At 40.1% G+C, this 8457-nt stretch overlaps 1 long non-coding RNA gene across 1 annotated transcript; it reads left to right on the top strand.

Annotated features, from left to right (window-relative positions):
• Positions 1-1608: 1608 nt before the first annotated feature.
• LOC112844911 (uncharacterized) lies at positions 1609-7752 on the top strand. Its single transcript, XR_003217679.1, has 4 exons — positions 1609-1694; positions 5344-5691; positions 5930-6070; positions 7185-7752. It is a non-coding gene; the product is annotated as an uncharacterized LOC112844911 (long non-coding RNA).
• Positions 7753-8457: the final 705 nt, after the last annotated feature.

Genomic DNA, 8457 nt, shown 5'->3' with positions numbered 1-8457 from the left:
TGTGTTTCTTTCTTTCTTTATTCATGAATGTGTAAGAAAGCAATGCCAGAGCTGAGAGGCAGGAACAAAGAGGAGAAAATATAAGACTAAAAGGACAGAGCACGAAGAGGGAAACACAACAGGTCACCAACTATTGCACCTGGAAGAAAACAACCAAACATTGTTGTGCTGTGAGTGCTGAAGGCCCGAGTTTACACATGTCATGGTCCCCATGTCTGCCCGGCTGACTCAGGTTGGCTACATATGTTTCTTGTTTACATCTACCTCTCTCACGCTTGCCGTGTCTCGCCGGGGCGGAGCTCATTGGGCGCTCCCGCCCCTGGCCCTCGCACCTTAGGTTAATCACACACCTGTGGCTCATCGCCTAAACTCATCCACTACTTAAGGCAGTGGCTGGAAACATCTCGTCGCTGGACTATTGAGTAACCTCGGTAGTAAGCTCCGGAGTACTAGTTTCTTGTTGCCGTTTCGCATCGCTGACTCTTTGGATTGATCACTTGTTTTCTGTGAACAGGAATTCCGTTTCCTTGGGAACCCTCTGTGTGCAGGCTTGCTGGTGTGCTGTGTTTTTGTGAAGTCCCTCGTGTGTGAAGAGCTACTTTTCTGGATTCCCCTGTGCCCTGGATTGCCCCCGCCCTCTCACTTCGCACCTGGTGTTGTACAGCAATAAACGGAGTCCATCCCACATCGTGACAACACGTCCTGATAACAATCATCTTATCAGGACGTGTTGTCCATCAGCAGCAGGAGGAGGAAGCAGGCCTCAGCTCCTGATCTAGATCTAAATCTAAATCTTGTTGACATATTCTGTCTTTGCTGCCGACTCACCTGAACAACAATCAACACTGAAGAAATCAAAGCTGCAGTTTTTACATCTGAGGTTATTTGAAAGAAACTCATTTAGCTTCGTAGTTTCTGATCAAACATTGTTTATGAGCTCTTCACATGTTTAGTTTGTGAAAATAAAGTTTTTACACTTTAGTGACTTTACAACAGAATGACACGTTAAGGCTGAACCATGTGTTTCCATGGTAACAATTCACTGGTATCTCAGTACGGCATCTCTGATATCAGATTCTTCTGATTGTTTCTGCTTTGTTCAGCAGTTTCAGTTCAGCTGAAGTTAGACTAAACAAAAAGCTTCGCTGATATAAAAACAGACCAGTGTGTAGTTTAAGTTTGAGTCTATTAAAACATTTAAGATGTTATTTAAACTGTGAAGAATATTTGATATGTTTTATCAACTTTTAGAACAACAGTTTTTTTTTGTGAATATGATTCCTGCCATCAAATAAATGGAAATTAAAACATCCAAAGCACAAGTGAAAATCTCAGTCCATCGATCAGTGTGTCCACAAATGTTACACAACGCACTGCATGCTGTTATCAAAACACTAACATACATCCATTCATCTTTGAACATTCATCTTTGCTGCCGTCCACAGGCACAAACGACAGTGAGATCAGATGTAGACAAGATGGGAAGAAGAATCCTAGAGTCAGAGTGATCACACCCATAAAGTCAGACACACTCAGCTCAGCCTCTCAGGACGACTGGAACACAGTTCAAACATGATGGTTTTTAGTCCTTTTTGATTGATTGATTGATTTTTTTTCTTTAATCTCTCAGTGGATAATTTTCCATCCTGATGATCAGAAGAGAGTTTGAGGGTGTCAGATCCTTCAGAACAACAGTAAGTGTTTAAAATGACGTCTTTCAGTCTTTTAGGTAATCTGACAGGTTGACTAAAGTCTGTAATCTTCAGTGGATTAACATTAATATTAATGCATCTTAACCATGATTGAAGCTGAATTTATAACTTCAGACTGATGGGCAGCAACAGTTGTGTCTCTAACATCGTTGTTGGTGTCTTTCCTTCTTGTCATTGTGTTAACACACAGCTGAATATCTTAACCCTTGTATGGTGTTCGTATTTTTGTTACTCAGCCAGTGTTCATCAATTACTCAACAGATGTTTACTTCATCCCAATTATGAGCCATGTGAACAGCAAACATGGTTAATTTTTTCCCTTTACCTTTGTTCGATCACATTTATGAGTTAATGTGCTTCTCATTTTTTTTCAATAAAATGTTATAAAAAAAATCATCTATAATCAAGTATCTTTATACCATATTTTGCAGGTTTTGATGGTATATACTGCCTAAAGGGGCAATGGCCTCTAAATGGCATGGGTCTCACAGACCCGAACACCATACAAGGGTTAAAACAGCAAACTGTAAAAACTCCTTAAAAAAACTTTTACAGCCATGCTCACACTTACTGATGATCAACAAATGAAACCTATTGATTAGCAGCACCAGGCTGCTTTTTACCATCTGAATTCCTGTGGAAGCTGTAAGGGTGGACTTACAATAAATTAATAATGTCACAGTGTAATAAGCCATGTTCTGTTTTTCATGAAAGACTGTATTTTGATCATATTAGAACCTGATAATGACCAGATTATTTTGGCTGCACTTTCTTATTACAAAGACTGCAGATAATCTGACAGATTGACTGAAGTCTGTGAGCTTCAGTGGATTAGCATTATTAATAACATTAACATTAATAGATTGTTAATGTTCATCAAGCTGAACCAGGATTAAAGCTTCACTTTACTGGTTACAGATGAAGGTCATGTGGAGTTAGTGTGAAGCATTTAATTTATTGTTACTGCTGGTTTCATCTGTGAAAACACATCTTATGAAATTAATTCAGTGTGGGGATTTTATCATCTGAAGAAACAAAAGCTGTCAGACTTTATCTGACACAATATCAAGAAGAAAATCACCTCCATCCCAAAGAGGAAATGTACTCAGTTACTCTCCTGTACTCTTTTGAAACTTGTTCGTTCTCCTGCTTCTTTGTTCCTCACAAACGTGGACAAAGTTCTCAGGAGCAGCTGTGGTTTTATGGAGGCTACAGCTAAATGCTGCCTCCTCTATAGAACAATACACATTTTTATACAGTGGCGTCATTTTGAAGTCCTTTGGCTGATGATGGTCTTTAATATGTAGCTGATGGTTGATGGTGAGATGGGTTATATTTGTGTTGTTCTGTGGAGATCATTCAAGAACTGAACCTGTTAAACACTCAGACCTGCTTTAGATTTCATATATTTTGCAAAGAAATTTTTGACCTGTTTTATTATGGCCCACTGTACGATCCTCCTACAGTCCAACATAACGTGTCACTATGTAACGTGTCACTACGTTACTCCAATGTAACTGTAGGAGGTTACATTGGACGTTGTGACACGTCACTACGTAACATGTCACATGGCTCAACTTCCTAAGGAGTCGGACATTTTGAGATCATCGAGTGGCAGATAAGCAAATTTTGATCTTTATTTAAACCTTAAATGTAATCTGATGTGTTCAGGTTTAAACTCAGGTTCAGTTATTGAGTGAAAATATCAACAGACTCAGACATTTAGAACAAACTAAGAGTCAGATCAGCAGAAACAGAGAACACGGACATGTCTGCTGTAACTGCGTCACTCTGCTCCACGCTGATGTTTGTCCTGTTCGTTTCTGCAGGTGAGATTTAACTGTTAGAAACTAAACTGTTTATCTGTGAGATAAAGAGGAATGAAGAGAATGAGCCTGGGTGACATGTTAATGATATTTCACTAAGAATTATTTTCGTATGATTTGGTTTGTCAGCTGGTGCTAACGTCATTTAGCACCAGCTGAATGTTTTAAGGTTAAAATCATTTATATGGAATTTCTGGGAGCCTATCCCACCTGTCATAGGGCGAGAGGCAGCGTACACCCTGAACAGGTCGCCAGTCTATCGCAGGTATAACACAGACAGACAACCTATGGACAACTTAGAATCGTCAGATAACCTGACGCCACTAACTGCATGTTTTTGGACTGTGGGAGGAAGCCGGAGTACCCGGAGAGAAACCACGCAAACACCAGGAGAACAAACTCCACAGCAAGGTCTTGAACTCAGGACCTTCTTGCTGTGACGCAACAGTGCATAACCACTGTGCTGCCCATCAATCACTATATTCATTTTTATTTATACTGGACTTTCTGCCAACCTGTATGAATCTTTAAACAGTGAAATCAATAACCAACGATGTATAACCTGCTGTGACTGGTCAGACTGATCAAACATCACTGTCAGTGTGTTTAATTTCCCCAAGGGATCAATAAAGTATTCTGAATCTGATTGTGATTTAATGCTGAAAACATAAATACTTAAGTCGCCTTTCTATAAGTACCTGCTCACGTTGACTGGTTTATCGTTACAATTTAGTACCTCCTAATATGTGTAGTGGTTGCCATAGCAACATATCTGATGGCTTTTCGTCAGACTCACTGCTGGGTTTCAAATATGGCGGTTTTGATTTTTATGAACGAGACACTCTCATGACTCATGAAGCGATGCCACAGACCAGCCAATCACTGTCACTCAGTCTCATGACGTCACAGTTTAATACCTTGTCAGGTCGCTTAGAACCTGCTCTGCTAGGGTTCTATCTTAGAACCTGGTACCAGGTACTATGACCTAAAGGAAACCCTGAAAACTATGGTGAGTCGATCCAGGTAGGTACTAATGGAAAAGGGGGCTTTACAGACATCAAGATCGGGGTGGCTGTACCTCAGGTGGTAGAGCAGGTCTACAAATTGGAAGATGTGTCAGTGAAGACGTCAGTCATCCAGATCATGTTAATCTAAGGAGCTGGAAAGAAAAGTGTCTGGACTCCTTTAAGTTTCTTGAAGAGGTTTCATCTGAGAAGCTTCTTCAGTTCTAAGAGGAATTAAAGTCAAATCTCTCTCCGATACATCTGACATAGTATGAATGTGTATGAATGATAGATATAAATCTATGATGTAGAAAAAAACTGCTTTTGTAAAAGAATGTGTTCTGAGTTCGAAAATGTTGAGCATAGAAACAAACCAACAGAGGCCCAGAAGAGTTCAGTCAAACAATGATTTATTGAGTACACGCGTGGGAAGATGTATACTCCAACACCAGCATCGATCTTCCCCGAACAGCTCAATTCAGAATGGTTTCATTCATCAGGGTTACGCCCCTTCTGCGTCACAAATGAACATAATATGCATCAGTTACAGTAAATGGTCAATCTTAAACCCCTAAAATTAGACAAAGAAGTTCCTTTTTCTATCACACCTTCCATACATAATGTTAATAATGCAGGTTTATGCAGTTTAATATCTCCTTTAGTCTCTCCTATATAATGTCTAATATTCTTCCATTTGTTCAATTCAGCGCTCTCTGATCCTCTCTCTGATTGGCTGCTGTTGAAGTGAACAGTTGCACTTTAACCTTTAACCTCTCTGCTCTGTGTTGTTTCCTCTTTCAGACCAGAAAACTATCACAGCTGAGTCTGGACAGGACGTCACTCTGACATGTCGAGCTCCAAACAACAACATCATAGTTGTAAAGTGGAGCAGAGCTGACCTGGGAGATGAATATGTGCTATTGAACCGTGACGGTCACTTTGTTACAGATGACCAGCATCCATCTTTTAAGAACCGGGTGGATCTGCAGGACAGACAGATGAAGGATGGAGACGTGTCTTTGATTCTGAAGGATGTGACGATAAATGACACTGGAACATACGAGTGTCGTGTTGCCCAAAAGGAACCAAACCAAGAGAGACCCAGATTGAATCCCATCAACAGCACCAACCTTCATGTTGTTCCTCCAGGTGAGTGAGTAGAGTTGAGTGTGTGTGTGATCAGAGGTGAAGCTGCTTCCTGGTTGTTGATGTTTGTTTCTAAAGATGTTGTTGATGAGACTTTGTAGAAAGCAGCTGGTCTGAGTGATGTGATCAGAGTGCAGTAAATAATGTCTGACAGCAGTTTGAAGAGGAAATGGATTCTGTTCTGTTCTTCACTCATCACCTACCTGACAGCTGACACCTCACACCTGTTTCTCACCTGCAGGTCAGACAGGAGGACCTGTTGGTCTGTTAGTTTCTGCAGCACTTCTTCTTCATGTTGTTGCTGTTGTTGGTTTCCTGATCTACAGAAGATGGAAACTGAATCCTGCTGATCCACATGAAGCAGAGCATCTTCAGCCTGATTGTGAGTCAGATGAACAAACACAAAGATAAATAAATGATGGTGAACATCCAGCAGACGGCTGTAGAAAGCTGGATGTTCAGAGTCTGATGTTATTTCTCTGATGATCATCATGTTCAGACTCAGACCAACAGTGTGTGTCTGTGCTGTCTGTCAGTGACTCTGAACTACAGTTTCTTCATCTTCAGGCTGTTCATGAGATTTACTGACACAAAGTCAAACTGTGTTACAAACACACATGAATTTCTGAGCTCTGATCTCAGAGTCAGTGAGTGTTTTTGTGTTGGAGCTTCAGCTGTTTGTAAGAACTTGTTCTGTGAGAGATGAACAACACAGACCTGAGATCAGCTGTTACACACACTGAATGAAGTGACAACACAAACGCTGTGTGATGATCTGAGTGTAGATGAAGGTCTGTGGATTATAGACGATCAATAATCTGCCTGATTGTGTTCAGGATCATTGATCAGTTACAAATGAATGAGCTGTGACTCAGTTTGATGTAGAAATGTTGTCTCAGTCAAACTGAGCTCTTTCATGTTTCTATGAACTTTGTGTGTGTTGAATGCAGCAGGAAGAAAAACAAAGTGTGTGTAACAACCCTCTCTGTAACTGATGCTGCTTATTTTACACTCAGCAGGTTTCATCATCTTTTCATTAAATACAGCTGAGAGTGTTTTACAGTCACAGTGTTATGATTGTTATGAAGCTACAGATTTATGGAGCTGCACACTCAGAGATTTCTGTCTGATCCTGATACTCTGAAACTTTTATTGAACTTTTGTTACAGAACAAACATAAATAATGTTCAGCTCCATATTTGCATGTGTTCAGCATACGTTACCATGGTGATTTAACCAGGTTGGTGAGAGAGACGACTCTGACTGTTTGCCCGACACAGCTCACTAACTCATCACTCTGGCTTTTAGTTTCTGACACTTTGCATGTTTAGCATGAGGCTAAAATTCCCCCTCAGTGGGTCACCTGTTCATTAAATCCAACATGACTAAAAACTCAAATGTCAAAGGAAATAAACAAAATATTTAAAGTCAATCATTCTGATCATAATTGTACTTTGACCTTTAACCTCTCTGCTCTGTGTTGTTTTCTCTTTCAGAACCAAAAATCCTCACAGCTGAGTCTGGACAGGACGTCACTCTGACATGTCGAGCTCCAAACAGCGAGTCAGAGAAAATGAGCCAACAGCTTCATCGACCTGATTATTGATCCAGAGAGTTAGTTTGAGTTGATCCAACCTAGACTCAGATATTTCTCTCAGTTTGATCCTGACACTCTGACGCTTCAACATGATGAATGTAACTTCTGTTGTAGGAAGAACAAAAAACATTAATTTTGGAGATATTGTAAACTTCTACATTTGTATGGCTTCTTAGGAGACCTTTGCGCAGTTACGTAACTTCTGTTGTAATCATCGCTTGTTTTTGCTGTGTTTTGGTTGTTGTAGAAATGGTTTACATGAGCATTTAGTTTAGATTCTAAGGTTTCTTTGGATACCACACATGTTGGTATTTGCATAAAAAGCTTGAAGTCATGGATGGTTGCCTCTTGAGCCCCTTAGAGATTAAGTACGTTTCACATGTAAACCCCCTGAGGTTTTTCTTTCAGTGTTTTTTGTGATGTGGAGTTTTTTTTGTTGTTTTTTTTTGTTATTAATAGCAGGTTAAAAAAAAGTGATTTGAATCTCATAGACAGTCTGATGTCGTCTTGTTTAAATAAATGTTGTAGGTAAACTGATGGTGACTCTTGGGCTTCACTTCTGTGTGTAAAACAGTTTTAGTTATAAACCTGCAGATGGTTTGAGGCTGATTTTCACTTCAGCAGATTTACTCTCTTTTAGAAACTGTCAGACTTTAAAGGTTAAAGAATGATATGAGTTCAACAGGAGGCAGTGTGTGTACAAACTCAGTTCAGACAGGGTGGAGGTTCATCCACCCAACACGTGCTCCCATGCAGTGCTCCATGATGCTGACTGTGCATCGGTGGAAGCAGATAAGATAAGATAAACCTTTATTAGTCCCACACATGGGACTAAAATGGGAAAGTTTTTAACCTTACACTGAAGAGGGAAGAGGGAGGTCCTGTTGTGGATTTTTTTATGACATATATCTGTGTACTCACACATACACTATGTAATCATATATACCCGTATACTCTGTCTATATATATCTGCACTGGAGTGTTTATATAATGCAACTATATTCCTAATTTTTCATGCATTGCAAAGCCACTCTATGACCTCTCCTCAGAAAAGCCAGGGGAAGCGAGAGACAGGAAGTCAAAACACAACAAAAAGAAAAAGAATCAAGGGAGTCAGCTACCATCCTCTCACCCAGTGGCATGGTCAGCTGAGCATCATCAGGTGGTCTGTC

The sequence above is a fragment of the Oreochromis niloticus genome, unplaced genomic scaffold (assembly GCF_001858045.2).
Source record: "Oreochromis niloticus isolate F11D_XX unplaced genomic scaffold, O_niloticus_UMD_NMBU tig00002136_pilon, whole genome shotgun sequence".
Taxonomy (NCBI): domain Eukaryota; kingdom Metazoa; phylum Chordata; class Actinopteri; order Cichliformes; family Cichlidae; genus Oreochromis; species Oreochromis niloticus.
This window is presented reverse-complemented; position numbering and strand designations above follow the sequence as displayed.